Genomic DNA, 7750 nt, shown 5'->3' on the forward strand with positions numbered 1-7750 from the left:
TGTTGAATTTTGTTGAATGCTTTTTCTGCGTCTATTGAGAAGACCATATGATTTTTGTCTTTTATTATATTAATGTGGTATATCACATTGATTGATTTGCATATATTGAACCATCCTTGCATCCCAGGGATAATTCCACTTGATCATGGTGTATGATCCTTTTACTGTGTTAATGAATTCTGTTTGCTAGTATTTTATTGAGAATTTTTGCATCTATATTCATCAGGAGTATTTGCCTGTAGGTTTCTCTTCTGGTAGTTTGGCTTTAGTATCAAGGTAATGCTGGCCTCATAAAATGAGTTTGGGAGTGTTCTTTCCTCTTCAAACTTTTGGTAGTGCTTCAGAAGGATTGATGTTAGTTCTTCTTTAAATGTTTGGTAGAATTTACCTATGATGTCATCTGGTCCTGGGCTTTTCTTTCTTGGGAGATTTTTGATTACTGATTCAATCTCCTTACCTGTTATCAGGCTGTTCAGACTTTCTATTCTTTATGATTCAGATTTGGTAGGTCATATGTTTCTAGGTATTTATCCGTTTCTTCTAGGATGTCCAATTTCTTCACATAATGCTCAAAATAGTGCCTGTGACCCTTGTGATTGTGATTATGTTATATATGACTCTTTTAAACTGGAGAGACAGATTCCTCTTTTGGCTCTGAAGAAGTAAGTTGCCATGTTATGAGATGGTAACATAGCCAGGACCTGAGAGAAGCTGATAAAAGCTAAGAGTGGCCCAGCCAACAGCCAGCAAGAAAATGGGGGCCTCAGTCCTACAACTGTAAATAACTGAATATTGCCAATAACCTGAATGAACTTTGAAGAGGACCCTGAACTCAGATAAGAACACAGCCTAGCCGACATTTTGATTTCATGCTTGTGAGACTCTGAGCAAAAATTTCAACTGCACTGAGCCTGAAACACTGACATATGGAAACTGTGAAACAATAAATGGTTATTATTGTAACCTGCTAAGTTTGTGGTAATTTGTTACACAGCCATAGAAAACTAATACATTGTGTAAGAATTTTTTCTAACATCTGCTTTTTGGAGCACTGATTTCAAGCTTAAGTAATCAAGAAAGGAAGATGAGAACATGATGCAGATCAGCAATTGGGTTCTGGATTCTGGTTCAGGCTTGATTAAGCGGTTGCAGCCTATACTGCTTGGGGACTAGAGCCCAGGTTCTGGAATCAGACTTCCATAGTTTGAATTCTGACTTCACCAATTAATAACTCTTCTACTTTGGGAAAATCACTTACTCTTTCTATCTTTCCGTTTCCTCATTTAGAAAATGGGTATAAAACAGTAACATCCATATCACAAGGATAATTGATGATTAAATGAGATAAAACATGAAGAAATGTACAACAATGCCTTTCAAATTGTAAGCTATTAATATTTTAGTCATTATTTAGAAAAAAAAAAAGGAAACTATGTCCCATCCAGATAAGCCAGGTAGAAAATGAATAGGGAATGCAGAAGGCAGGAAGTAAGAAGGTAAGAAAAGTGAGGATGATAGATCTTCTTAAAGAAAACTGATGAATAAGAAATGTATATGACTAACGTTGAGGGTTGTTGTGGGCTGAATTGTGTCCCCTTAAAATTCATATTTTGAAGTCCTAATGCCCAGTATATCAGAATGTGTCTGTATTTAGAAATAGATCTTTAAAGAGGTGATTAAGTTAAAATGAAGCCTTTAGGATGGGTCCTAGTCCAGTCTGACTGGTGTCCTTATAGGAAGAGGAAATTTGGACCCACAAAGGGACTACGGGGATGTTTGTACACAGGAAAGACCATGTGAGGTTACAGTGAGAAGATGGCCATCTGCAAGCCAAGGAGAGAGACCTCAGAAGAAAACAACCCTCTGACAACTTGATTTTGGACTTCCGCCTCTGGAGATGGAAGAAAATAAATTTCTGTTGGTTAAGCCACCCAGTCTGTGGGACTTTGTTATGGCTGTCTGAGAAGACTAAGACAAGGGTATATTGTTTCTTCTCCATTTTGCCTCCCAGGATCTGTTCTCCACCCTCCTCTAAACTGCTCTGTCCAACAGGAGGCTGACCCTCCTTGCTGCAGCTTTGAATTTCTGGTGGGGGCCAGGGTTCCAGCTCTCACTGAACTCCTATAACCGTATGTCTTTTCCTTGCCCCTTCCACTCTGAAGTTAGTAAGGGCCTCTGTTTTCCCGGGTTTCTTGGAGGGTTGCCTCAACCTCCCCTGTTCGTTTCTTTAAAACAGCCCATACAATCTGAGATAAATTCTGTTTCCTGTCAGGATCTGACTGAGAGAGAGGCGGAATGTGGGCACGTGGAGTAAGTAAGTGCTGGGCAGAGGATATAAAAATAAAATGCCATTTAGGGAAAATAGGTACAAGCAAGCAGGATAATTGTCTCCAATTGGAAGACCTGAAAGGGCTCTCAGTAAGGAGTTAATTAGCCGACCTGATCCATCTGGAGAGGTCACGCATTGAAGGCAGCAAAGCGAATTTGCCTTTGCTCTCTCCTCCCACATTTACTCCCTAGATTATCTCATGAATCCCTAGGGTTTAAATACCATCTTTATAGTGAGGACTCATATCAGTCAGAGTTCTTAGCAACCAAGATAGAAACAACTTAGCTAGTTCAAGAAAAAAAGAATTTATTACAGGATATAGAGTTGCTCGAGGAATCATCTGTGGGACCTGAGAAACAGGCTTAGAGGCTTCCCCAGGGCCCTAAAGCACCAACCGCTCCAGTGGACGCACTACAACTGTCACACCTGTGCTTACACTGCCATCCATGTGGGCACTGTGGGTCCCTCCTAGAACTTCTTTCCGGCTGCCTCTGAAAAGTGGGTGTCCCCACTACTGCCCCCACATGAATGGATCCCCTCAGCATCTGACTCGTTTGTCATGAGCAGTCGTGCAGTTTAGGGTGCTCTCTATTCTTCCAGCACCCTAAGTTCATTTTCCCCTGACATCTACCATTTCTTCTATCCAGGGTGCTTTGCCCTTTGCTTGACCTGACTCACTGCTTTAAATCCCTTAGGTCTTAGCTCAAATATTACTTCCAGAGAGAATCCTTCCCTGAACGCTTTAACTAATACTTATGACTTACCCAGTGATTCTCTATCCTTTCATCTTATTTTTTTTTCATAGTGGTTATCACTATCTGAAACCAAATGCCTTTGCTGTTTGTTACTTGTATTTTGTCCACCACTCTATTAATATTTAAGTTCTATTAGATCACTTCCAATAGATTAGATTAGGATTCTTCTCTGTCTTGTTCATCTCTGTTTTCCCAGCTCTGAGAATAGTGCCTGGCATGAATAGATGCTCTCAATATTTTGTAGGATAAATAAATGAAGTGCTATCGAGGCCCAGGGGAAGAAGTGTCGAACTCTGGCCAGCTGGCTAGGAGTGAGAAAAGCCTTCTCAGGGGTGCTGACATTTGAATTAGATCTTAGGGGTTGAGGAGTTTTTCTCGCAAACAGAGATGGAAGGTATCAGGCAGAAAGTAACCTGTGCCCAAAAGCCCAGAGTGATGAAAGGCACAGAGTGAGACACATAGCGAGCAGCTCATGGTGGTGGAAATGGAGAGGACACAAGCAAAGGGAGTGGCAGCCAAACCTAAAGGCAGGTGGGGTCCAGACTGTCAGACTTCTGTGCATCAAATTTGGAGGTTATTTTCTTGACATAAGGATGAAAGATGAAAGTCTTTAAAGCAGGGGTCTAATACGATCAGATTTGTTTTAAAGCAATGATTCTCAAAGTATGGTCTGTGGGGCCGGCCTGGTGGTGCAGGGGTTAAGTGTGCACGTTCCGCTTCTCGGTGGCCCAGGGTTTGCCGTTTCGGATTCCAGGTGCTGACATGGCACCGCTTGGCACACCATGCTGTGGTAGGCATCCCATGTATAAAGTAGAGGAAGATGGGCATGGACGTTAGCTCAGGGCCAGTCTTCCTCAGCAAAAAGAGGAGGACTGGCAGTAGTTAGCTCAGGGCTAACCTTCCTCAAAAAAAAAAAAAGTATGGTCTGTGGCCCCCTGGGATTTCTGAGACACATTTAGGGGCTCTGCAAGGTTAAAACTTTTTTTCATAATAATACTGATATTATTTGCTTTGTTCACTGGTTTGCTATTTGTACTCATGTTCAAAAAGCAATGGTGGGTAAAACTTCTGGCATCTTAGCCCATGTCAAGCTGGGAGCATCAAATAGTACTAGCAGTCTTTATATTCCCATTGCACTGCACCTGCAGTTAGAAAGAAAAAGCCAATTTCACTTAAGAATATCCTTGATGAGGTAATACAAATTATTGATTTTATTGAATCATGACCCTTGAGTACCTGTCTTTTTAATATGCTGTATGGTGAAATGGGAAGTATACCAAAAGCAATTTTGATGCAAATTATAGCTGTCTCAAGAAAAAACTTTTCTATTACAATGTCAAGCTGAACTAGTACATGGAAAATAATTTTTACCTGGAAGAATGACTAACATAAAATATGATCATTCAGACTTAAGTATTTCACAGATACATCTCAAAAATGAATGAAGTGAGGCTGTCTCTTCAAGGAAAACAAAATAGAGTATTTGTTGCAAATGATAATATTAGTTTTTCCAGAGGAAATTTGGAATTTTGGAAAACTTGCATTTTGTCTCTGATAGCTTAACAGTTTCCTAATACGTAAAGTCATTCCTGATGAGATCAGTGGGATTATGATTGTTGTTTGACCAATATTTTATAATGAAATGTGTCAACATTCAGAAAATCAGCATAATTCAATGAATTAATGTTTTCCAAATGACCAGCACATAATACTAAAAAAAGAGTGCACTGGTAAAATCCACTAAAATGCAAGATAAACCAATGGATTTTAATGTAAAAGATTATGAAAATTTGATATAGTTTCACATTCTTCATTGCGTCTAATCTCTAAGATTCTACCTCTTGTTGAGCTTTGATGTAATATCAAAGTATACTTACAAGAAGCTGAAAAAAACTAATATAATACTTCTCCTTTTTCCAACTACATGTCTGTTGAGTCCATATTCTATTCACATACTTCAACTAAAACAGATCTCAACAGATTGAATGCAGAACTAGACACATGAGAATCCCATTGTCTTCTAAGTCATACATTACAGACATTTGCAAAATTGTAAAACAATGTGGGGGCTGGCCTGGTGGTGTAGTGGTTAAGTTTGCATGCTTCACTTTGGCTGCCTTGGGTTCGCCAGTTCAGATCCTGGCACGGACCTATGCACCACTTATCAAGCCATACTGTGGCATGTGTCCCACATATAAAATAGAGGAAGATGGGCACAGATGTTAGCTCAGGGCCACTCTTCCTCAGCAAAAAAAAGAGGAGGATTGGCCGCAGATGTTAGCTCAGGGCTAATCTCCCTCAAAACGAAAAAAGTAAAGCAATGTGTACTTACTAATTTCCTTTTCTTTTGGAAAACACAGTTTTTATTTTTGTTAACATATGATTAAATTTTTAGTTATTTTAAAATAAATTAGTAAAAAATATTTTGTAAATATTTCAAATTTCTAATGAAAGCAATCTTTGTTTTACTATACTGTGCTACCTGAAACTCACACATGCTGGAATTATGCCTTTGCTTTTCGCATAGCTTTGCGGCAACTCGGGTAAAATCTCTGGTACACTTGAGTTTCAGTTAACATAGTAACATACTAAGTGAGGACTACCTGTATCGTAAATGTTGATAGATATAACCCACATAAATAAGAATTCTTTGGGGTCTCCAATACTTTCTAAGAGGGTAAAGTAATCCTAATACCATTTAAGAACTGCCATTTAAAGAAAGATGTCCAGAAGAACAACTAAGATGAGCACAGCCTGTTAACAAGGAAAGTAGACAGGAGGCTGCTGTGACAGCTACCCCTCCCCACAGAGAGAGAACAAAATCATTAACTCAACTGCTGCTTCAGGGATAAAGAAGAAAGACAGAGAGACTTTGAGGATTTGACAGACTTTGAGGATTTGGTAGAAATCCTGAATTGGTAGAAATTTATTATTAATGTCTGAGTTCTTTAAGCTGGGTTCTCAGGTGCATGATGATGGTGCTATGAACTCAGAGAATCCTAATTTTTTTTACTTCCTTCTTCAAGATTTTCAACATATTGAACCTAACGGGATTTTTTTGATCTAGCTACTGAAGTTATTGAACTTATTCTCTTGAAGGAATATTGGAATATGAAAATACCTACTCATCTGGGAGACTCTCTTGCTGTGTGTGGGCAAGATTTTTAAACTGGTGCTGATTCGAACAATTTGTATTTTTTTTCCCCCTGTTTTTCTTTTTTTATTGGGAAATCTTATGGATGCAGTTAATTTCTAGAAAGCTTTTTAAATGTAACCATAAGACTTTTAAAATTTTAAGCCAGTGTTTGTAAGTATATCCTAAAAGGAAAAGTTTAAGTTGAGGTGTGACGTGAAGCAGAGAGTAACGTTTCTATGGGTGTTTTTTTGCCCCCCAAAGAAAAATAGTGTCTTTGATTTACAGTCTTTAGCCTCAGCCACTGTCAGTTGCAATTGTCTGAGTCCTTGTCCCAGAAGACTCCTCTCCCACACTTCCTCTGGCCATCTGGAACAGCCTTTCTGTACCTAATTGACTCCATGACTCTTCTTTTCCCATTTCTGAGCTTCCTGTTTCTTCTTTTTTATTTCTGACCTCTCACCTTCCTTCTAATAAAATAATCACATTCTTCTTTCTCTTTTCAAATGCTTAGTCATTCCCCTGCATTAATGTGGCTATTTGTAACCTTCTCAACTCTCTTCCTGGTAATAGCTTGAGATGTCACCTATGAAATACTTTCTCATCAGAGTGTTATGGTTTATGTGAATTCATGGTCACTGAGTTAAATTCAGTTATAAATGATGGGCATGAAAAAGTAGCAATTTACAATTTTTATAAGCCAATGTACAAAGCATGAAGGCCTAATCCTACTTTATAATTTTAATGTACTACATAGTTTACAAGGCATGTTTATCATCAGTATCTTACTTGGAATTCACAACAGCTCTGCAAGGAAGGCAGGGCAGGTAAGAAAATGTCAATACTATTTCCTTATTTATACAAGTGAAAAATATTCTGTGATGCCTATGGTCATATTTTGCAGAGTCCTAAGACTCAGATTTTCAGAATCCTCCTTCAGTGTTCTTTTCCCCAGCTTATGACATTCTCAGGAATCCTAGAAATTATTTAAAATGGGGCGGGTAAAATGAATCAACCATTCAGAAAGGTATAGAGTCTTTTTCTTTAGCACCTATAAAACGTATTATTAAAGAAAAAATAAAAGGTAAATGATTTAATCTCTTCTTCCCATCACTCTGGTTAGGTCGTCAGCCATAATTGGTGCTCTTCTAGTGGTTTCTAAGTAATTAACAGTCCCAGAAGGTGAGTTAAATGCTAGGAGTAGAAGCACACCAAACACCTGGAAATATTTCAGAGAAAAATAACGATATATAGAATGAAGAAATTTATGCATGAGGAAAGATTAAAGGAGCATGTGTATTTAATTGGCTAAGAAATAAATAATAAGGAGCATGAGAAGAATATTATGAATATTTGAAAGGTGAAAATCTTGTATGTGAGCTCAAAGTTGGTAGAAATAATAAATGTAATTAAAGAATCATCAAATTAGTCTTAGTTGGGAGAGAAGAATGGAATCATCAAAGAATAGTACCCTATGGGAAATAGTAAACATTATGCCATATGTTATCTAAAATAAGCTAGTAAAGAATTGAG

The sequence above is a fragment of the Equus przewalskii genome, chromosome 13 (genome assembly GCF_037783145.1).
Source record: "Equus przewalskii isolate Varuska chromosome 13, EquPr2, whole genome shotgun sequence".
Taxonomy (NCBI): domain Eukaryota; kingdom Metazoa; phylum Chordata; class Mammalia; order Perissodactyla; family Equidae; genus Equus; species Equus przewalskii.